The 24,699-nt window shown below is 46.8% G+C and overlaps 1 protein-coding gene across 2 annotated transcripts in view; it reads left to right on the top strand.

Annotated features, from left to right (window-relative positions):
- Matn2 (matrilin 2) overlaps positions 1-24,699 on the top strand; it is a 112,947-nt gene that overhangs the window by 11,570 nt on the left and 76,678 nt on the right. The window lies entirely within an intron of this gene.

The following is a 24,699-nucleotide window of genomic DNA, read 5'->3' as shown; positions in this document are numbered from 1 at the left end:
TCCAGTGCACAGGGCAAAAGGTTTTCCGTTGAAAATGTCCCTGCTGAACTCACCTGGACAGGGACATTATGGGGAAAAACTGTATTAAACTTGTCTGGATACGTCTGTCCATATTCCATCGTATGATGTGGTAGGAAGAAGCGTGCATGGCAGAGAAGAAGAGACTTGGGGACTGGAAAGTGACAGGTCTCGGTTATTGAGCAAACCTGTTTTCTCCAGAGAGAAAATGCCACAAAACATATAGAGTACCGACAAACCGTCTGGTCTGGCAAGCAGGCTGGCCAACGTAGCAAGAACATAGTTTGGCGTGGACCCGAATTCAAGTCCTGCTGGGTGACCTTTCTGATCCTGATTTAAGCTCTGTTGCTGGTTGCTGTTTCCTACCATGTAGCCTCCCAGAGGTTCAGTTCCCTGGCCTGTAAAATGGACACAGAAGCGTTGGTCTTGGAGCGTTTTCAGGGGAGTAGATGACGTAATTTCTGTAAACGTTGGCATTAGCGCCATTCTGCATGATACGCTCAAAACTCTTTACCTTTATAGCTTGTGCACAGCTGTTAGACCTGGGCCCTTTGGACAGATGCTGTCTGGGGACCACAAGTTACAGCCAGGACTAAAGAACCTTGTTCTGATAAAGCAGAACCTATACTGAAGTTGACTGAACAGTGACCCTGACTTTAGTCTCCTGAGAGTCCCGGTTCTTAGTGCCATAAACACAAGACTTGTGAATACATTGAAAAAAGCTGGGAAATGTTTAGCACATTGGCTAAAGGGTTAAAAAAAACAATGTCAGCCGGGTGGTGGTAGCGCACGCCTTTAATCCCAGCACTTGGGAGGCAGAGGCAGGCAGATCTCTGTGAGTTCGAGACCAGCCTGGTCTACAAGAGCTAGTTCCAGGACAGGCTCCAAAGCCACAGAGAAACCCTGTCTCGAAAAAACCAAAAAAACAAAACAAAACAAAACAAAACAAAAACAACAACAACAAAAAACAATGTCAAGTTATTTATATGATTAGCACTGTATATGTTTAACTGAACGTTTCTTGATGCTTCCTACATCACTGTCCGTGAATGCATAGTTGGGTTTATTTTATTTTCTTATGATGTTGGGGATGGAACCCAGAGCCTTTCACATAATAGGGGAGCACTACACTGCAGACAAGGTGGAGCTGTGTCTGAAGCCCCACAAGGAGTTTTTGATAAAGGCTGGTTTGGGGATGAGCCATCCCTGAATTAACTGGAAAAGCATAGCCTTCTCTTTTTTCCTCTTGGCTTCAAGTCTCTCTATCTTTCTGTTTCTCATACACACACACACACACACACACACACACACACACACACACACACACTCACTCACCAGTCTCTAAATTGGTAACTTTAAAACTTCTGAGGCAAGAGGTACACACCTATTTTGCCAAAGGCATTGTTCCCCATGTGATGGTTTGAATGAGAAGGGCCCCCTTTGGCTCATACATGTGCACATTCAGTCCCCAGTTGGTGAATTGTTTGAGAAGGGTTAGAAGGATTAGGAGGTAAATCCTTGTTGGAGGGGTTGTATCCTTGTTGGAGCACGTGGCCTTGTTGGATGGGGTGTGCCCTTGTTGGAGGAAGTGTGCCCTTGTTGGATGGGGTGTGGCCTTGTTGGAGGAAGTGTGCCCTTGTTGGAGGAGGCTTTGAGGTTTCAAAGGCCCACACCATTCCCAGTTAGCTATCTTTCTCTGCCTCTTGCGGTGGATCACATTAAGCTATTGCTCTAGTGACATCTTGTCTATTGTCATGCTCCCCACCATGATGGTCAGGGACTAATCCTCTGAAACTCTGAGCAAGTCCCCAGTTAGATACTTTCTTTTATAAGAGCTGCCTTGGTCCCCATGTCTCTTCACAGCCATAGAACAGTTACTAAGACACCCCACACCTAGCATCACTCTCTCTTCCTCAGTTTACTGGGGAACGTGTTAGGGACAAAGGGGAGAGGCCCAGACACAACATGCTGTATGTAGCTGCCTTTCTGCTCCCTGAGCCTGGCACACTGATGTCCCCAGACTTGCAGAAAGGTGGCTTTGCTCACAAAGGAGGGCAGCAAACATGGCAACTCTGGCCAGGGTTCTGGGTGGCAGTCTGCTTTGGATGGCACTTTGAAGGGAACCAGGGTGGAGACGCAACACTTGTTGGCTGGCCTTAGTCCAATGGTGTGACCGTCTCCTCACAGTAGGGTATCTTGTGTTTTTTGGGAGTTTGTTTTTCTTTCTATGTTCAGAACTCTGTCCAGGCCACACTGCAGGCCCGGAACAAGTTACTTTGGCCACATTTGTGGCGTCTCTCAGCATGATGCAGTCCCTGATTATTTGCTTACAGGAGTTTCTCTGAACTTTGAGTAGAAGCAAAATTGTCTCTTAGGTTATTTTATTTTTTTAGAGATAGGGTCTCAGTCTATAGCAGTCTCTGGTCGGCAACTCTCTGTGTAGACCAGGCTGGGCCCAAACTCTAGAGATATGCCTGTGTCTACCTCCTGAATGCTGGAACCGAAGGCATGTGCCACCATGCCCAGCCTACTTAGATTAAGTTTTTGCTTGAAACCTTTAGGTTTATTATTTTTACTATTATATTTGTTTTTTTGGAGACAGATTCTCTATGCAGACTTGGCTGTTCCTTGAACTCATTCTGTAGACCAGGCTGGCCTCGTATTTTCATAGAAATCCACCTGCTTCTGCCTCCTGAGTGCTGGGATTAAGAGTGTGCCACCATGCCTGGCTGAAAAGAAAAAGTATAAAAAGCATGTGCTTTTTATTTTTTTTTAAATATTTATTTATTTATTATGTATACAATATTCTGTCTGTGTGTATGCCTGCAGGCCAGAAGAGGGCACCAGATCTCATTACAGATGGTTGTGAGCCACCATGTGGTTGCTGGGAATTGAACTCAGGACCTTTGGAAGAGCAGGCAATGCTCTTTACCCCTGAGCCATCTCTCCAACCCCCTGCATGTGCTTTTTATATCTGTATTCAAATCAGAGTCACAGTAACAAATGGGGCTGGGGAGATGGTACAGTTGTTAAAGTGCTTGCTGAGCAAGCATGAGGTCATGGGTTTGATCCCCAGAACTTGTGTTTAAAAACGTATTGTGGGCTAGTAAAGTGCAGTAGTGGAGAGGTGGAGATTGGAGAGTCCACGGGCTCAGTGGCTAGCCAGTCTAACCTACTCGGTCAGCCTCAGCGAGTCAGAGACTGTCTCAAAGGAAGAAAGTGGATGGAGTCATGAGGAGCAACACCTAACATTGACCTCTGGTCTACACACACATGCACACCCATTCACCTACACATACACAAACATATACACACACATATACCCTCATCATATACAAATATACATAAACAAACTGCACATATATACCCATTCCTCCTGTCAGCGTTTCTAGGCCATCACTCTATCGGACAGACACAGATATAGGGTGGAAGGCTTACGATCAATAAGATCAATAGCCTCCCTGAAGAGTGTGCAGTGAGGTGCTGGAGAACAGGTTATAGGAAGATCAATAATCTTGAGGAATCAGTGTGCAACTGTGCAGGCATCTCCAAACTAACCAGTCTGCCGGCTGAGCACAATCTCGCCAGCTTTTTGACCTCAGGAATATTCCTCACACACTCGGGAATAACTAGCGAATTTCAAAGAGCTTCTTGTGGGCTAGAAATATCATGACTCACTGCACCAGGAACTAAAGTGAAGAACTTAAAAAATATTGGTTAACAAAAAAACAATAATAAATCCATACTATGTTGATATAAGCTATTTTATTAAAATTTATTTTATCAAGCTAGGCAGTGGTGGCCCAGGCCTTTAATACTCCGCACTGGGGAGGCAGAGGCAGGAGGATCTCTGAGTTTGAGGCCAGCCTGGTCTACAGAGCGAGTTCCAGAACAACCAGGGTTACACAGAGAGACCCTGTCTTGGAAAAAAAAAATATTTTTATCAATAATAAAAATCAGTGAAAACGGTATTTCTGTCTTAAATTTTGCAAATCTATTTAGTGTCTGCTTTGATATAACATTCCTGGATGCCTGCATTTCAATCTGTGATGATTTGGGGGGGCTGTGGGAAATGCTGGGAACTGAACACTGAGCCCTGGGCATGCCAGGCAACTGCTTTACCTCTGAGCTGTATTTCCAGTCATGGGATGTTTGGGTTGAGCCATACCTAGATCCCTCATAGATACACATGTTGCATGTAGTTGGAGAAATGAGAGGCATCTTGTAGCAGTCTTCTTGTGTGACTTTTCTTCGACAGGGCATGAGACTTGACAGACAGAGCTTTCTTGAAATTTGTCGTAGTGTGGAATCTAAAACCACACCAGTTCACGCATGGAAGTCTGCGAGAATGAAAGGTGAACATGTGTGTTATGAACACAGGCCTGACCTCATGGGTCTTCTGAAGGAGTCTCAGGAAACCTTGAGGTTCCCAAACCACTTTCAAGATAGCGGTTTAAGGGAACACTACTTGTGAAGGTCGTGACCATGGAGAGCCCCAGGGTTGAGCAGGCAGCAGAGGGATGATGCTCAGAGGCCTGAAGATGGTGGGGGATCTGAAAAGGAAACAAACCCAGAAGAACAGGGAACTAATGATTTAGAACTTCAGGGCCTTCTAGGACAAGTCTGAACAGACAGTAACTGTGGTCCTTTTGACTTTGTGCCTGAGGGGCCTTCTAGACCACCTCAGCCTTTCTGGGTGGGCAAAAGTCAGGGTCTAACTAGTCATCTGACTTGCAGGTGCCATCCAGAGCAATTCTGTAGATCAATAGGAGAACCAATGAGCACTGATTACCCAGGCTGAGTTCCTTCCAGGCCATGACGGTGGTAGGGAGAGTCAGAGCAGCTTTTGTGCTTCTTCCTGTTTTACTTACAGCACACTCCCCCTCGCCAGCTCCTTCCCAGGCCCCTCAAGGCAATGCTAGCTGCAAGACACATTGTCCTGCCCACAGATGCTGCCACATCATCCATGCGCATTTGTTTTTTTTTGTGCATCGCTGTTCTATGGGGGTGGCGGGGGCTGGGGTACCATTTCCAAGGCAACCAATACAGCACAACAGCCTTTGTAGAAACCCTCACTGTTCTTGCTCAAATGCTCACGTATTCTTGATGTCTTCTTCATTCCTGAGAGTGATCTCTTTTTTTTGCATTTTTAAATTGTTTTTATTGAGCTATACATTTTCTCTGCTTCCCTCCCTTCCCCCCCTCTCCTTCTACCCTCTCCCATGACTCCCACACTCACAATTTACTCAGAGAGCTTGTCTTTTTCTCCTTCCTGTGTAGATTCCTGTATGTCTGTCTTTATTGTCTAGGTTCTCTGGGGTTGTGGACAGTAGGCTGGTTTTTCTTTGCTTTATGTCTAAAACCCACTCATATGAGTGAGTACATATTATATTTGTCTTTCTGGGTCAATATGTTTTTCCTAGATCCATCCATTTGCCTGCAAATTTCAAGATGTCATTATTGTTTTACCATGGAGTAGTACTCCACTGTGTAAATGTATCACATTTTCTTTATCCATTCTTCAGTCGAGGGGCATTTAAGTTGTTTACAGTTTCTGACTTATTATAAACAATGCTGCTATGAACATAGTTGAGCACATGTCCTTGTGGCACAATTAGGCATCCTTTGGATATATACCCAAAAGTGGTATTTGGTGGGTCTTGAGGAAGGTTGTTTCCTAATTTTATGAGAAATCACCATACTGATTTCCAAAGCAACTGTACCAGTTTGCATTCCCACCAGCAATGCAGAAGTGTTCCCTTACCCCACATCCTCTCCAGCATAAGTTGTCATCAGTGTTTTTGATCTTGACCATTCTTACAGGTGCAAGATAGAATCTCAGAGTTGTTTTGATTTGCATTTCTCTGATGGCTAAGGATGTTGAACATTTCCTTAAGTGTTTCTCAGCCATTTGATATTCATCTGTTGAGAGTTCTCTGTTTAGGTCTGTACCCCATTTTTTTTATTGGATTATTCTTTTGAGGTTAAGTTTCTTGAGTTCTTTGTATATTTTGGAGATCAGTCCTCTGCCTGAAGATCTTTTCCCATTCTGTAGGCTGATGTTTTGTCTTGTTGACTGTGTCCTTTGCTTTATAGAAGCTTCTCAGTTTCAGGAGGCCCCATTTATTAATTGTTGCTCTCAGTGTCTGTGCTACCGGGGTTATATTTAGGAAGTGGTCTCCTGTGGCAAGGCAGCCTCTGAATGGTCTTTCCGTGTGGGTATTCTGCTGCCGGCTTTCCTTCCTAGTGTTGTCTCTCCCCAGGTGTTGTTGAAGGGCTCATTCCTTTCTACATTTGCCGGTCTTGCTTGCTTTGTTTTTACAAACTATCCTTGAGCTCTTTTCCTTTCCCGGTATTCGACCTTCCCTGCCACCCCTGTAGAATTCATGTTTGTTTTACAAGGGCGTCTGGTGACAATATGACAGTAGACTCAAGAAGTGAGTGACAGAGACTAAAATGGATGCTGGCTCCTTAATCTGGCCTGGGCATGCAGGAGCAGGACCACTACTCTCCTTCCCACAAGGACAGTGTCAGCGAAAATAACAGAGGTGTTCCAGGGTACAGGCAGCAGGATTTAGGGACACTTCTTTATAAACGTTATTTTACGACTTAGAATTCAGCTAATGAAGAAATCTGTGTTAGTCAGGATTCTCTAAATAATATTGCAGTGTTGCTTATAGAATGAGTCTCTCTCTCTCTCTCTCTCTCTCTCTCTCTCTCTCTCTCTCTCTCTCTCTCTGTGTGTGTGTGTGTGTGTGTGTGTGTGTGTGTGTGTGTGTGTGTAAATAAGGGTATTTATTAGGATGACTTACAGGCTGTGGCTCAGCTAATCCAGCAATGGCTGGCTGTGAAGAGAAAGTCACAGAATTCAGAAGTTGTTCAGTCCACAGTCCAGATGTCTCAGGTGGTCTTAAGTATACACTGGAATCCTGAAGAAGGGGGCTTTAGTGCCAGTGAAGGAATGGATCTGCCAGCAAAGTGAGAGCAAGCAGGCAAAAAAGCAAAACTTCCTTCTTTCATGTCTTTTATATGGCTTCCAGCAGAGGTGTGACATGATAAATGTGTGTCTTCCCAACTAAGACCCAGATTAAAGTTGGGTTTTTTCCCAGTTCAAAAGATCTGGATTGGGGCTTGAGAGATAGTTCAGTGGTTAAGGGCACTGGCTGCTCTTCCAGAGGATCTGGGTTAAATTCCCAGCACCCACATGGCAGTTTACAACTGTCTGTAACTCCAGTTCCAGGGGATTAGACAACCTTCACATAGACATACATTCAGGCAAAACACCAAATGCACGTAAAAATAAATCATTAAAAAACGTTGTATTATAAATAAAAACAAGCTGCTCAGTGGTGGTGCATATCTTTAATCCCAGGACAAAGGAGGCAGAGGCAGGCGGATTTCTGTGAGTTCAAGATTAGCACAGTCTACAAAGCGAGTTCACGAATAGCCAGAGCTGTTACACAGAGAAACCTCATCTCAAACAAACAAACAAACAAGCAAATAAAAACTACCACCACCAACAACAACAACAAAAACAAACTAAACTAACAAACAGGAGTTCTGGATTAAAGATCTCAAAGATCCCGATCAGAAGTGGATCTTCCTATTTCAAATTAAACAAAAATTCCTCAGAGTGTGCCCACCATTTTTGGATTTTAGTTAATTCCAGATGTAATAAGTTGACAACCAAGAATAGCCATCACAGAGTCTAAGATGTATGTGTATGTACCTTCTACATCTCTAAGCATTGCTCTTTGGAAATCACAGTGTACTATGAACATTTACCTCATTTGCATACACCTTTAATTGAGTCTGACATTAAAACAGAGGTAGACTTGGTAGCTGAGGAGATGGCTGAGTAAGGGAGTTTGATGTTCAAGCATGAAGACCTGAGTTCGAATCCCCAGCACCTATGTGAACAGTTGTACATGGCCACACTCTTACCTGCAACACCCGTGTTGTGGGGCAGAGATAGGTGGATCAGTGGGACTTGCTGGCTAATATCCTAGCTCCAGGTTCAGAGAATCCCTCAAGGGAATAAGGTGGAGAGTGACAGAGCCAGGCAACCAACAGTCTGGCCCTGAGCGTGCCTCGCCTTGTAAAATTGCCATGCATTGCATTAGAAGACCAAACCTTCTTATATCATTGGCATGATGGGAGGAAGTGGCAGGCGGGCCTGCAGAATGAAACTGAGAATGCCCTGCTCTGCTGCCAAGGCCGGTTTCACATAGCTTGATAATTATTGACATTTTCAACCACTGGCTTCCAATAATGAAGGAGGATATGCACAGCCTCAAACAATGCCCCTGATTGACATTTGTTGGTGCCCCTGGTGAAGGAAGAAAGCGTGCCAACAGCCGTGAGAGTCCTTGGCTCTTGAGGAGACTTCATTAAAGCTCCTCATCTTATATCATTTGAGGCTATTTGGGCGGGGTGGGGATGGCTACAATTTTTACTTTCAAGTTTCCCCAAGATTTCTGGTTTTCATTATCTTCATTCTGCCTGGAGTGTCTTTCTTTAGACCCCTTGTGCTGGATATTTTTATGTCAACTTGACACAAGATTAAGTCATCTGAAAGGAGGGAACCTCAATTAAGAAAATGCTTCCATAAGGTCAGGCTGTGGGCAAACATGTAGGACATTTTCTTAATTCGTGGTTGATAAGGAAAAGGGCCCAGCCCATGTGGGTGATACCATCCCTGAATTGGTGCTCCTGGGTTCCATAAGAAAGCAGGTTGAGCAAGTCATGAGGAGCAAGCCAGTAAGCAGCAAGCCCTCAATGGCCTCTGTATCTGTTCCTGCCTCCAAGTTTCTGCCGTGTGTGAGTTCCTGTCCTGATTTCCTTCGGTGATGAACAGCAATCTATAAGTGTAAACCAAATAAAGCCTTTCCTCCCCAAACTGCTTTTGGTCTTAGTATTTCATCACAGCAATAGAAATCCTAACCCATTATCAGCTAGAGTCAAGCCAAATGCCAGTTCCTACCTCTCCCAACCAGGCAAGATCCCCCTTCAGTAGGCCACAGAAATGGTGGGTTGCCGGCCAAGGTATCCACCCCAAACGTTATATTCTAAGGGAGAGCAGTGGTTCGTACCTCAGGGACACTGGCATTCAGTTCTTTCTGTAATTAATGTTTACCACCAGACTGTGACTCGCTTGGAAAGAGGGCTGAGTATTGTTCATGGATCACGGCACATAGTGGGCGGCTGGTCTGTGAACCCCTAGGACAGACATTGTTTCATTTAAGCTTTGGGGGGGGGGGGAACATTGCAAGTTGAGTCTTGTTATGTGCCTCTTAGATGAGGAAGCAGAGTCTCCGAGAGGTTAAGCAATTTATCACCTTGTCAAAACTTTGCAAACCACACAGAAACCAAGTTCAGCCTTATTAAAGGGCTGTGTGGTTTTGTTGCGCCTGTACTTAGAGCAAAGAAAGATATATGTGGCCTAAGTAGGACATGTTGATTTCAGCCTGGGCTTATTCTTCCATGGGGGTCCCACTCACCTCCAGTCTTGGCGCTGGTCTTGCCCACAAAGCAGAGTATTAATATCTGATGGCTGGCTTTGCCATTGGGATCATTATTTATTTGCTTACTTATTAATTTATTCACTCATTTCTTTAGTGGTGGTGGTGATCAAACCCTTGACTTTATACATGCAAGGTTGATGTCTGTGTGAACACTGAGCCACATCCCTGCTACCATATGATTCCAGTTCAGGTGTTTTTCTTCACTGTCTTATCTATTCTCTCTCTCTCCTAACCTCTCTGTGTGTCTGTCTTAGAGATTTTCCTCTGTCCCTGACCCCCACCATGGTGCTGGGGTGACAGACATGCACACATCACACCCAGCTTTTTCCATGGATATTGAGAATCTTCACCCAGGTCCTCAGGCTTGTATAGCAAGCGCTCTGAACTGCTGAGCCACCTCCCAGCCCCCAGCAAGCGCTCTGGACTGCTGAGCCACCTCCCAGCCCCCAGCAAGCGCTCTGAACTGCTGCGCCACTTCCCAGCACTGACTCCTGTCTTGATCTGACTACTTCTTGTGTAGGCAAATGGCTTTCTCTCTGAGACTCGGTTTGCTCCTCTCTAGAAGAGGAGGAGGTCAGTGATCCCTCAGGTTTTATCTAGAGAATGTGAGGTCACTAATTCTTTCTTTCTTTCCACACCCATCTATGATGTGCAGAATCCTCTGCTATCTTTCCCTCTCTCCAGGTAAGAGTCTTCCACGTTCCAGAAGACGAGGGAGAAGTTTGGGGTAGGAAGAGCTGTGGGAGAAGTTTAGGGATAGGGGAGGATGGGCAATAGGACCAAGAGCATCAGAAGCCCCTGGAAGGCTTGTTGGAATAGAGGTTATTCAGCCCCACACCCAGAAAGTCTCCTTTTGCTGGTTTTGCAAGCTTAAACAGCTGATTTCTGAAGATTCTAGTATAAGATCCATTACAGAAGAGCCATCTTTGAGGTGGGGTGGAAATGGGCAAAGGAAGGCCTTGGGAGATGCTGTGGAATGTGAGCCAGGAAGAAGATTCGAGATGAATAACATCTGCAGGAAGAATTGCAGCTGGAGAATTAACTAGCTTCAGGCTGGGCCCACCCCTCTGAAACTTTGAAAATAAGCTGCTAGCATTTTCCTACCCAGGGAGAAGTTGGCAGAGGTACGACCCACGCCTGTGTGGGGAACCAGTCTCTTCCAGTGCCAACGCAGAGGGTGGTACGGGGTCTCCACAGAATCTGCTTGGCTGGAGTGTGTCTTTATCATTAGAACTGACCATAAAAAATGAAGGTTGATGTATAGTTTATGAGATTCCTTAAAAATAGAAAAGGCTTTTGAAGTAAATCCTCCCCCAATGCCCAGTGACGGTGCATATTCAGCAGAATCCGTAGAATTGTGTGTGGGCTCAACAGAGGGAATCGTTGCTTCTCTATACAGGAATGCTGTTCTTTATCAAATACATTTTCATGCCTGATTAATATATAAACCAACCTCTGTTATCATTCATTTTTAATAAACTGTATAAAACAAATTCCTCTCTCCTGTCTTGTGATTGATGCTGGAGAACCCTAGAAAGTGAGTATCTGATTTCCAACAAGCCACAGATGTGAATGCTTTCCTAGCCAACAGATAAGCTGATTTTTCTCTCTGATGCAGCCTCTTTCCTTCTGTCCCCGTGAAAGTCTTTCCCCATCTCTTTCCTTTCTTAGAGCCTCCTTTCTTCTCCTCTCATTTCTCCTTCTCTCGTTGCCTTCCTCAATTCCCAAAAGTTGTATCCCCAGTTTACCTGCGGGTTTTGCATCTGCAGTATGTGGCTGTGGTGTGGAGGAGGGCGGGGTCCCCTCTGTGGGTGACAAAGCCACTGTGTTGCTGTTCTGCTTCTCTCGAGGGCCAATCACGGGCTGATCGTGTCTCTGGTCTTCATAACTAATGGTAATAATGACAGGGATGGTAATGCTGGCTGCTGTGGGCTGTTTGTCTCATTTGTGGTTATTTCTCCTTTGCATCTGCCGCCTGCCTGGTGTTGTGCTTGGGTGATTCACACTTTGTTCAGCTCCGTGCTCCTATTCCCATTTTCAGGTGAAGGAGCTGAGCCTTGAGAAGTCGGGTATTTCATTCAAACTCCTAACAACTACCCAGTGGCCAGAGGTGGAATGTGTTTCCTCTGCCCAAATGATCCTTTACCTATGGTGTTAGATATTCCCTTCTCTTCCATCCACCTGAACTGGGCTCATCTTTGAGGTCTCAATGGAAGGATCCCTAATCTGGTCAAGATTTCACACCATAACTGCTTTCCCGCTGCAGGCTCTCCACCCTCACTGGTACTCTTTGCCTGCAGAGTGAGTCCCTGTTTTGTCAGCTGTGTGGTTCAGCAGTTCAGCAGTGAGCTGGTATACAGCAGGCACTCAGTACATCCCTAGGAAGGAGTAAATGAACTCCCGGGCTAATGAAGGTTTCCAAAGGCCAGGAATACAGCAAACAGCTGAAAGAACTAAATATCTGGAGTTTGGAAACTTGGCATGGGGTGCTCTGTGTGGATGTGTGTATAGGTGTGCATATGCATGTGCATGTGTGTGTCTATGTGTGCATGTTTGTGTTTGTGCATATGTGTATGCATGTGTGCATTGTGTGTGCATGTGCTTGTGTGTGTGTGTCTATGTGTGCATGCTTGGGTGTGTATGTGTGTATGCATGTGTGCATTGTGTGTGCATGTGCTTGTGTGTGTCTATGTGTGCATGCTTGTGTGTGCATGTGTGCATTGTGTGTGCATGTGCTTGTGTGTGTGTCTATGTGTGCATGCTTGTGTGTGCATTGTGTGTGCATGTGCTTGTGTGTGTCTATGTGTGCATGTTTGTGTGTGTGCATTGTGTGTGCATGTGCTTGTGTGTGTGTGTCTATGTGTGCATGCTTGTGTGTGCATGCTTGTGTGTGCATGCATGTGTGTATGGATGTGTGCCTGTGTGTGCATGTGCTTGTGTGTGTGTGTGTGTATATGTCTGCAAGTGGAGGCCAGAGATCAATGTTGGCATGTGCTTGTGTGTGTGTGTCTATGTGTGCATGTTTGTGTGTGTGCATGTGTGCATTGTGTGTGCATGTGCTTGTGTGTGTGTCAATGTGTGCATGCTTGTGTGTGCATGCATGTGTGTATGGATGTGTGCCTGTGTGTGCATGTACTTGTGTGTGTGTGTGTGTATATGTCTGCAAGTGGAGGCCAGAGATCAATGTTGGGTGGCTTTTACAATCACTGCGCACCTCACTTTTTAGAGGCAGGGTCTGTCTTAGTGATAAAATACACAACCAATAGCAACTTGGAGGAGAAAGGGTTTGTTTTAGCTCTCACTTCCACATTACAGTTCATCATCAAAAGTAGTCAGGACAGAAACTAAAAGCACCCCAGGACCACCTGGCCAGGGCTGTCACCACCTACAATAAGCTGGGTCCTCCCACGTTAATCACCAATTAAGAACAGGCTTGCCTACAGCCTGATCTCATTGCGGCGTAGTCTTAATTAAAGTTCCTTCCCGTCAGATGACTCTAGCTTATATCCAGTTGACAAAAAAACTACTAGCACAGGGTCTCACGGAGAAAGATTTCATCCAGCACAGGGTCTGTCACGGAGACAGAGCTCACCCAGCACAGGGTCACAGAGACAGAGTTCACCCAGCACAGTGTCTAATGGAGACAGAGCTCACCCAGAACAGGGTCTAATGGAGACAGAGCTCACCCAGCACAGGGTCTAATGGAGACAGAGATCACCCAGCACAGAGTCACAGAGACAGAGTTCACCCAGCACAGGGTCTCCAATTGAGACAGAGCTCACCCATTTGGCTGTGCTGACTGATTGATCACAGTGTTCTCACCCCCACAGCACTGGATTTCCCACATAAATGTACCCCAACTTGGATTTTACATAGCTGCTGGGTCCCAGATGCAGGTCCTCATGATTGCATAGCAAAAGCTCTTGCCCACCGAGCCCCTCCACAGTCCCGAGTCTCCTGTTGTGTTTTGAGACAGGATTTCACTGTTCAGCCTCTCCAACGCTGACGTTACAGGGTGTCCCACCATGCTCAGTTCTCACTGCCTTTTTCTTTGCTTGAGTTCATCGTTGTTCTTCCTTCCTCCCTTCCTTCCTTCCTTCCTTCCTTCCTTCTTTCCTTCCTTCCTTCCTTCCTCCCTCCCTCCCTCCCTCCCTTCCTCCCTTCCTCCCTTCCTTCCTTTTAGCTCTCTCACTCCTTGGTGTAACAAGTGAAGATCACTTGCAGATTTGGCAAGGTGCTTTTAGTATCTTCCTTCAAGTCAACATTGAAAATATTAAAATAATATTTGTTAAAATTTGTTTTATTTTTAATGAAACTTTGGGTTAGAGTACAGAGTGGGTTTCATTGTGGCGTTGCTGCACGCCTGTAATCTGTATCACTGTTTGTTGTTCTTCATCCCAAGGACTCTCCATTCGTGCTGCTCCCCTTCCTCCCCGTCACAGCCCAAGGACTCTCCATTCGTGCTGCTCCCCTTCCTCCCCGTCACAGCCCAAGGACTCTCCATTCGTGCTGCTCCCCTTCCTCCCCCATCACAGCCCAAGGACTCTCCATTCGTGCTGCTCCCCTTCCTCCCCGTCACAGCCCAAGGACTCTCCATTCGTGCTGCTCCCCTTCCTCCCCATCACAGCCCAAGGACTCTCCATTCGTGCTGCTCCCCTTCCTCCCCATCACAGCCCAAGGACTCTCCATTCGTGCTGCTCCCCTTCCTCCCCCGTCACAGCCCAAGGACTCTCCATTCGTGCTGCTCCCCTTCCTCCCCATCACAGCCCAAGGACTCTCCATTCGTGCTGCTCCCCTTCCTCCCCATCACAGCCCAAGGACTCTCCATTCGTGCTGCTCCCCTTCCTCCCCATCACATCCCAAGGACTCTCCATTCGTGCTGCTCCCCTTCCTCCCCGTCACAGCCCAAGGACTCTCCATTCGTGCTGCTCCCCTTCCTCCCCGTCACAGCCCAAGGACTCTCCATTCGTGCTGCTCCCCTTCCTCCCCATCACAGCCCAAGGACTCTCCATTCGTGCTGCTCCCCTTCCTCCCCCATCACAGCCCAAGGACTCTCCATTCGTGCTGCTCCCCTTCCTCCCCATCACAGCCCAAGGACTCTCCATTCGTGCTGCTCCCCTTCCTCCCCATCACAGCCCAAGGACTCTCCATTTGCGCTGCTCCCCTTCCTCCCCCGTCACAGCCCAAGGGCTCTCCATTCGTGCTGCTCCCCTTCCTCCCCGTCACAGCCCAAGGACTCTCCATTCGTGCTGCTCCCCTTCCTCCCCCATCACAGCCCAAGGACTCTCCATTCGTGCTGCTCCCCTTCCTCCCCATCACAGCCCAAGGACTCTCCATTCGTGCTGCTCCCCTTCCTCCCCATCACAGCCCAAGGACTCTCCATTCGTGCTGCTCCCCTTCCTCCCCATCACAGCCCAAGGGCTCTCCATTCGTGCTGCTCCCCTTCCTCCCCATCACAGCCCAAGGACTCTCCATTCGTGCTGCTCCCCTTCCTCCCCCATCACATCCCAAGGACTCTCCATTCGTGCTGCTCCCCTTCCTCCCCCATCACAGCCCAAGGACTCTCCATTCGTGCTGCTCCCCTTCCTCCCCGTCACAGCCCAAGGACTCTCCATTCGTGCTGCTCCCCTTCCTCCCCATCACAGCCCCTCCCGCTCTCATAATGACTCCGGTTCATTATTTTCTCCCTTGTCCCCCTCACCCTCCTTTCCACCTCTTCCTCCTGTCTCCCCTCTTTATTGTCTTATCTTAAACACACTCATGCACACACCACATACATAATCATAAATTTAAATCTAGATTTTTGTGCATATGAGGGAAAATGTGGTATTGGTCTGTTATTTCAATTTTTAAAACTCCATTTCTATCTATTTTCCTTTGGATGTCATAATTCCATTCTTTTCAAAAAGTTTTACTCATTTTTTGAGAACTTTATGCAATGTATTTTGATGATATTCACCCATCCCTCTTTTTAATTCCCTTTAAATCACCCCCACTTCTCACCCTTCCTCTGTGTTCTCCCTTCTTAAGTAAATCCTCTGAGTTCAATTTATGATGCCCGTATACCACAATTTCTTTCACAAAATAATATTTCATATTCTTCCAAAGTGTTTATATAAAGATTATCATCTTTACTTTTTAAAATCATATCTAAATATTTAATGAGTATTATGGAAAAAAGCAAAAAAATAGCTTGTTTTAGACGTTACACAAACAATTGGCCTATAAATATTACTGTGTTCTTGAAACAATAGCATAGAGACTGGAGTGGTGTGTCAGGTTGTTGGAGCTTCCAGAGGAGTTCCACAGACTGGGGGTGTAAGCAACACAAATACATTGTTCCCTAATTCGGAAGGCTGGAGGGCTCAGTTAAGGTGTTGGCAGTCTGGTTTCTTCTGAGCTTTCTGACCTGGGCTTGTGGATAGTTACCTCCACTCCTGTGTCTTTACATGGTCTCCTTTCATGGACCTTTCTGTATCTAAATTTCTTCCTTTAAAACATAAACAGTCGGGGCTGAGAGATGGCTCAGAGGTTAAGAGCACTGACTGTTCTTCCAGAGGTCCTGAGTTCAATTCCCAGCAACCACATGGTGGCTCACAACCATCTGTAATAAGATCTGGTGCCCTCTTCTGGCCTGCAGGGATACATGCAGGCAGATGTTGTATACACAATAAATAAATCTAAAAAAAAATGAACAGTCACATTCATGACCCTATTTTAAGTTAATAACTCTGACTATCTATCATCTATCTATCTATCTATCTATCTATCTATCTATCTATCTATCATCTATCATCTATCTACTATCTATTTTAAAGAGTCTCACTTTGTAGCACAGGCTGGCTGGAACTCACTGCATAGTCTGGACTGGCTTCATATTTGGGATAGTCCTCTTGCCTCAACTTCCACAGTACTAGGGGTGCAGGTGTGAACCATCACACCCAATTCTTCATAACATTTTTTGGTTTGTTTTCTGAGATAAGATTTCATACAGCCCAGGCTGGCCTCAAACACTATGTCGCTGAGAATGACCCTGAATTTTAATCCTTCCACTTCTATTCCAGTTCTGGAATTATAATTGTGAGTGACCACCCCTAGCTTTTAATAACCTCTTAGATCTTATTTTTGAATATGGTTTCCTTCTGAAGTAGTGGGGGTTAGGATTTCAACATTTAATTTCTTAGAAGTTTCAGTTATCTCCTGGGAAGCCACTGTACTCCCCACTCTCCTGGATTGTGGAAGAAATATATGTCGCCCTTTGACTTCCCTAACTTCAGCAGAGTGGTACTTATCAATGTCCAGTTGCAGCTTTGAGTCTTTAAAGCAGGCCCAACCTCCCCTCCTAGATGTTGCCTAGGCAACATCTGGGGCTACAGAAGGGAAGCCAGTATAATTTAACCAAGGGGTGAAACCAATTTGAGTAAGTTTTTTCAAAATCCAGAAATGAGGAACTCAAGTTGAGAAAAGTCTTTTTTTCATATATCCAAGGAGGTAGGGCATGATGAAAGGCAGACAGTGTGTGTATTTTGGTTGCTCAGAGTTTCCTGGGGCCGGGGAGGAAGGAGGGAGGAGGGAGGAGGGAGAAGGTCTCATAAGTCCTACAGCGAGCAAATAAGTCCAAACTTCAAAGGAGGATCTGGGTGATCAAATGTACCAAGAGTTTAAGTTTGGGAAGGGCTGAGGGAAGCAATACAAATGTTGGCTTTGGATAGTTTGGGCTCAGAGCCAGTAGGGGCCTATGGAAAGACACGATTTGTGTGGGCACTAGGCCATGAGAGGCCATGGGAATCCCTAGTGCATTCTGTTGGTCTATAACCATTGCTCCAGAAATGTTAGCTATCATAGGCTAGAACCATGTGTAAAGGGCCAGAGAACAGTCTTCACTGGATTTCTTTTATTAAAAACGATAGCACACTAGAGCTGAGAAAGAACCAAGACAGACCATTTCATCCAACACACTCATTTCACAGGAAAGGCTAAAAGGTAGAGACAGAAAATGATGCAGTAAAAAGAAAAGAATTATATGGCTAGTGTCACCTCGCTAGACTTAGGACGCAAGTCTCTGGATTTTCAGCGTGGCAGCCTCTCCCATACACCACTGCCACAGAACTAGGTGAGAATACTAAAGGTAAATTAGTATTCTAATGGCTACAAATAGCAAATTATCATGACTCTTACTCTGTGTCCAGTGCCGTTCTAAGTCCTTATCACACAGCCTCTCCTTCAGTCCACATGACAACTTATTGTCTGCATTTTGCAGAAAAGAAAACTGAAGATTATACAGACCCAACAACTTCCCCCTGGTGGAGAAGTGTGCTTTGGGGACAGGCCAGGCTAGGAGTCAGGAGTCTGTTCCATTCCAACACAGCAGGACCTGCCCTCTCTGTCGGAAGGATGGAAACATTCAAAGTCCCCCTTTGACTTTGAAATGTACAAGTCCCACGTGCTTGATGATTCTGAGCCTTGAAGAAACACCTTGCCAGCTCATTAGCCTGCTATCTTATTTATTAGTCACTCCTGTTAATGATCAGCTACAAGAAAGGCTTTTTGTAAAACAACCTAGAAACCAAAGACACCAGATCTGTGTGGTGTGGATTCCCAGCGTGTTATTCCTGGCTTCCATGGCAACCCTAACATTGGGCGGCGATCTCGATGGAGTCAGCGACAGCAGCTGGAGAAGAGCATTTGCTAAAGCCTTGCGAGCAGCGAGGAAACAAATTGCTTGCCCAATAGTTTTCCTTTTGAGTAATTACTGTCCCCGTGTGTTTAGGCGGTTGAGACTGAAGCCAAGTGAAGTGGGAACGGAGGAAACAAAGCATTATACCAAAGTGGAGAGAGGACAATTTTCAGACAAGTTAGAGAATGAACACAGAGAGTTAGGGGTCACTGTAGGAAGGTGTAGAAGATGGGTGTGTGGAAGTGTAAGGTGACCAGAAGAAAGTTAGCTTGTTTCCACAAAGCCTGGGGAGGTGGAGTTCCAACAGTACTGAGCATGCTCAGTTGTATTATTCTGCCCCGAGGAATTGGAGCCCACCCCTGGAGTACTGTGCGGATGGACTAGGCGTTAAGGACAGAGGTAACTATTGAGAAAGCGTGAGAGCCAGTTCAGGGAAGCAGAGTGTAATACGTACCAAGTAGAAAGAGATTCAGTATAGGATGTTCACTGCTTGCATGGCTGTTAGAGCAAGGGGGCGTGGAGTTCACCACAAACACACATCTATGGCCTCTGGATACTACTGCACCCTCATTGACCAGGATGCTGGTGAGCTGATCCTGGGACCCCATGTCTGCCGCTGTAGCTCGCTGTCTTCTACAGCCTTGAAGGCTAGCAGAGACAACCTCTGTCTCACATCATCCTCCGTGACAGTGTCTACTAGCGGTTTGGCTCGTTCGCATCCAAAACTCTACCTGCAATGGAGTCTGGCGCTAAGCCTGCGCTCATGCTGCCCTAAAATGTCTACTTAACCCCTGGCCTCACCCACTCTATCAGACCAAAAAATTATAATGCAATATCACGCTGTTCAGGGGACCCCGCCCCCAGCCCCCAACTCAGTGTGGTGCAGAGGTTCTAGCTGTTCATGCCTTTTGTAAACCTTCCAAATGCTCCTTCTCTGTGAGACATCTTGGTGAGGCTGTTATATGGTGTCTTCAGAACCTGGAGCAAACAAGGAGTTCCTGTGTTTGTATAATTCAACCAAATGGAAACGAGAAAGTGTCTCTCTTGCTGCTTCCGAGATGCAGACTTCAGAAATGCATTCCCTGTCATTTAACTCATCTCTACTCCAGGGAAGAGATACCGGGACCCCATGTCATGAGGCTGATATCTGGAGCCTCCCCCTCCTGGCTTTAAGGGCTTAGCTACCCTGCCTTCCTGTCCACAGGGCTCTCTGCCCTGCTCCTGGCTTCCATCTGCTGAGCTCTGAGAAAGCAGATGAGGCAACCGCTCAAGTCCGTCAGTCTGAATGCCCCCATGGGTCAACGCCAGCTTGCTTTGGACAGCTGCCTATGCTGTTTCGTGCTTTATGGGGGGCAGAGGCCACATGGCTGTTCCCCAGGAAGTGCGTCGTATGCAGTCTCAGATCTTGTGTGTGCATGTGTGCGCTGTACTTGAAGATGGTGCTACTTCTCGATTGGAGAAAGCAAGAAAAATGGCCAGAGTGTTTGGTAATAATACTGTTTTTTTTTAAAGGCCCGAAACCCGTTGACTACGTTGGGACTTGTTGGTAGTCTTTATCAGTTACAGGAGAGTTTTGCAGCAAGCTGAAAGGCGCGTTGGGCATTTCTTAGTGAGGTTTGAGCAAACTGCTTTACCTTGCAAGGAAATTTCAAGTCACTGGAAACTGTTTTCTCCAGGGCTAAACGGGGGCAGCCTTTTCTTTGGCTCTTCTGTCCAGAAACTCATCCAGGGTTCTGGAAACTACAGTTGAGCTTCATACGATGCAGCCCTTCAGCTCCTGTAACAGCTACCAGAGGAGACTGGTGTGATGTGGCATCCCCCCCCCTTTCCTTTTTCTGGCTCCTTGGTGCATATTCCCTGAGGGCCTTAGAGAGCTGTGTTCCTGGAGGAATTTATGACAGTCGATGGGAACAACTGACATTGGAGCTAGCGTCAGCTGGGATCCCTCAGGGGGCCCCTGCGCTGACTCTACCTTATTGAGCAGATTGCTATGTAAAGACACCCGCTCATTAGAATCTTTGTAAAATAACGGAGAAAGAAACACGTGTGCTTTGCCAGGACACTCCTGTGTGTGCCTCAAGGTTGGGAAGAATTCATCCAACGGTGTCGGTCTCAGTACATTTGTCCTGCTGTACACGCCTTTCTGGGTTAACATGCACACAATCCTGAAGCCGCCACGTCTCTGCCTTTGACCTTGGGTTCTACTTGGAGGTGTTAGGAAGAATGTGCAGGTTGACATTTAGACAGTGTCCTGGGAATTCCTGAGGGATGCCATGGTCCATAGTAAGTTCAATGGTGTCTCTGGCATGTCTGCTGGAACACAAAGTCTAGCTACTGTATTTTCCCTCCCTTCTGCCATCCTCTTCTTTTTATCTTAGCCCACTTAGGTGTGGAGAGACGGCCATGAACACCGTCTCTGTCTTGACATACACTGTGACTTATTCTCAGTGGTGGATCCTGAGAGTGTGTGTGCTGTGTGTTTGTCACAGGTCCATGAAATACTCCCTGAGTCTTTCAGTCGGATGTCTGATGTCTAGGTACTGTTGTTTGTGATTATGGTGAGGCTCTCGTGTGAAATACACACTCTATATCACTTGAGTGATAGCTCACCTCACCCCGCCTTGCACTGCAGGTGCCTGTCCACTTTACTCGCATTGGTGAGCCCTGTGGTCTCCTGAGGCTAGGGGCTCTGTCTTAGAATGGCGATCTCCCCACAGCACCTGGCACTCTCTTTTGCCCTGATGGCTTCTGTTCGTCACTCCCTGTGTACACCTCTGAGCTAGGCTCTCATGAAATGAAGAACAACACAGTCCAGCTGTGATGTCAAGGTGCTGTCTAACTTGTTGGGCTTCTGGGCCAGCAAACGTCATGTTTGTGGGAGGACACTGGACAGTAAGTGCCACCACTCACTCGCCATCGCGACCCAGTAATGGAAGCACCTGTCTTTGCACAGCAGGTGTGAAGTTGGGATATTCGAAAGGCAAATGTCTTGAGTTGTACCTTATCTTCTGGTTCTCCTTCGGGTCTAACGTGTGAACACATTAGTGTGTTATCTGGTGACTAAGGGGGTGAGGTGCCTTGTCTGTGGGACACTTGTTCTGACGAAAGGAAACTACACGGTAGTTACCCACTGTGGAACAGTGCCCAGAAATGTGAGTGGTGGAGTCAGGCTGATGCGTTTTTAATTTCTTTTCACCGTCTCCCATCAGCCCCATGGACTTCCTATGGAACCTCTCCTTCCTTTGTTACAATGGGCCTACCTTCTTTATTGTCTGGTTCTACCTGAAAACTAAGGCATATCTGTCACACACGTGATGCAGCCATGGAACAATATCTGCATGAAGACATGTAGGAACCATCCAGGGTATGGGGTCACCGTGTTTCTAAGGCCACTCCTGGCGGGGAGTGGTTGCTGGGGCTCAGGCACAGAGTACTCTGCTGCCATCCCTTCTTCTAGGCTCTTGGCAGACAGCCTCTCACACCCACGTGTCCCTAGAGACAGTTCTCAGGCTTGTGCCCAAGAACCACCTGGAACAAGTGCAGATTCCTCATCCGGAAAGAATCTGACTCATCACGCTTTGGACTCAGCGTTTTAAACACGCTTGCCGAGTGTTTCGAACATCATCCAACCACTGTGGCTCCCTGCTATCGCTGTCCCCCATTGTAGCTCCAGAGCAGCATCTCCATCCATCCACGCTCATGGAGGGTTACCCAAACTTCTCTTTCCTTTTGCTTCCGTGTACACAGAGATTCAGAGAAGAGCCTCGGGGGAACCTGCACTCTGCTGAGTCCCAGGATTCATAGAAGATGATGCATGTGACTACATAGCTTCATGCATGAAACATGGGGGAAAGGGTTCAACATAAGAGACCCCAGGACTGAGGGCATCTGTAGCAGAGGGATTAGTATACAGAGAAACACAGACAGGCAGCCAGACGTCGTAGGGTAGAAGACTGAGGATTGGGTGTAGTGGGATAGTTGGAGACACTAACGTTCCTATGTTTAGCATCCTGCAAACATCATTGATCTTGGAGGAGCTGGCAAACACCAGTGACCTTGTTGTCAGTGACTTTGGGGTGGTGCAAACATCAGTGACCCTGTTGTTGGTGACCTTGGGATGGTGCCTACATCAGTGACCCTGTTGTTGGTGACCTTGGGATGGTGCATACATCGGTGACCCTGTTGTTGGTGACCTGGGGAGGGTGTATACATCGGTGACCCTGTTGTTGGTGACCTTGGGATGGTGCATACATCGGTGACCCTGTTGTTGGTGACCTTGGGATGGTGCATACATCAGTGATCCTGTTGTTGGTGACCTGGGGAAGGTGCATACATCAGTGGCCTTGGGATGGTGCATACATTGGTGACCTTGTTGTTGGTGACCTTGGGATGGTGCATACATCGGTGACCCTGTTGTTGGTGACTTGGGAAGGTGCATACATCAGTGACCCTGTTGTTGGTGACCTTGGGAAGGTGCATACATCAGTGACCCTGTTGTTGGTGACCTTGGGAAGGTGCATATGTCAGTGGCCTTGGGATGGTACGCACATCGGTGACCTTGTTGTTGTTGACTTTGGGATGGTGCATACATCGGTGACCTTGTTGTTGGTGACCTTGGGATGGTGCATACATCAGTGACCCTGTTGTTGGTGACCTGGGGAAGGTGCACACATCAGTGGCCTTGGGATGGTGCATACATCGGTGACCTTGTTGTTGGTGACCTTGGGATGGTGCATACATCGGTGACCCTGTTGTTGGTGACCTTGGGAAGGTGCATACATCAGTGACCCTGTTGTTGGTGACTTTGGGATGGTGCATACATCGGTGACCCTGTTGTTGGTGACCTGAGGAGGGTGTATACATCGGTGACCCTGTTGTTGGTGACTTGGGATGGTGCATACATCGGTGACCCTGTTGTTGGTGACCTGGGGAGGGTGTATACATCAGCGATCCTGTTGTTGGTGACCTGGGGAAGGTGCATATATCAGTGGCCTTGGGATGGTACGCACATCGGTGACCTTGTTGTTGGTGACCTTGGGATGGTGCATACATCGGTGACCTTGTTGTTGTTGACCTTGGGATGGTGCATACATCGGTGACCCTGTTGTTAGTGACCTTGGGAAGGTGCATACATCAGTGACCCTGTTGTTGGTGACCTTGGGAAGGTGCATATATCAGTGACCCTGTTGTTGGTGACCTTGGGAAGGTGCATATATCAGTGACCCTGTTGTTGGTGACCTTGGGAAGGTGCTACATCAGTGGCTTTGGGATGGTGGCTTTGTTAAACAGCTCCCTGAGGCTTAATTGTTCTGGGCACTTCACAGCTACAAAACCAACTGTTGTGACTGAGATGAACGATGTGTCCCAGATACTCATTCATGAGAAGTTCTGATACAAAAAGAAGATTGAGGTCCCTTGTGCCAGGAGGGTCATTGATGAGATGGATGAGGTTCTAAGGCTAGGAGGAGTCTGATTGGTGTTGATGGGCATCCTATAGCTGACATTTGATGCTAAGGCCCGGGAGCTTGAGCTGTAGATTAAGGCTGTGATGCAGTCAGTGGCTTAGATTTTCCTGCCATTCTGGTCCTGATTTTAACTTGTGACCAGTTGTCAATCCAAAGAATTTTGAACCCTATGTAAAGTATGTAGCACTGACTTCAGTTAAGTTTCATCATGTTAGTTCTGACTCATTATTCTAGAAATACCTCATGATCTTGACTCTGTTGCTTCATGTATTCATGATTCTTCCCCAGTCTGTGCCCAGAGAACCACAAGAGCTGTTTCTCCCCCTGAATTTGGAGAAGTATTTGGAAAGTATTACTGAGGAAGAAAGGGTTTGCCAATGAGTCCAAGTGATGTCCTGGACCCATCAGTCGAGAGTGTTGTCCTAGGCACCAGATTCAGGGGTTCGGGCTATCCCCAAAGGTACATCTGGAAGATGTGAATGGAAAGTGATGGGTTCAGAGAAAGCCATGACTCACGGGCGTTGTACAGTGTCTAGTCTGAGGTGATGTAGCAGCTGACTCCTGGCTAACAAGGGAGCTGGGGAAACAAGAGTCGATTATAGGTCTTCCAGGCCTGGCCAGGGTCCATGGCACTCTAATAAAGACCTAGATACGTGGGAACTACAGGTCAGGTGACACTGGGGACAAGAGTCAAAGATGAGTCAAATGATTTCCGGAATATCCTTTTAACCCTCTGTAAGGCCTGCACGTCAATCACACCCAAGGGGAACACGGAGACAGAACCACACGTGACCTGTGGCCTGGATGAGGAGCACAGCAGCATTGCTTGCGTGGTGGTCTTCACTCTAGCTCCTCCCCCACTTCTCACCTCCTCTGTGTTCCATAGAAAATCTCTGTGAGCTCATCTTTTCTTCTGTTTCTCTATAATGTTCTAGTCACATTTTAAATTGCGGCTGGTATTGTTTCACTGGCCTTAGGTAATTCAGAACCCCTCTGATAACTCTAGAACTAGAGC

Source organism: Microtus pennsylvanicus, chromosome 2 (genome assembly GCF_037038515.1).
Source record: "Microtus pennsylvanicus isolate mMicPen1 chromosome 2, mMicPen1.hap1, whole genome shotgun sequence".
In the NCBI taxonomy this organism is placed as follows: Eukaryota; Metazoa; Chordata; class Mammalia; order Rodentia; family Cricetidae; genus Microtus; species Microtus pennsylvanicus.
This window is presented reverse-complemented; position numbering and strand designations above follow the sequence as displayed.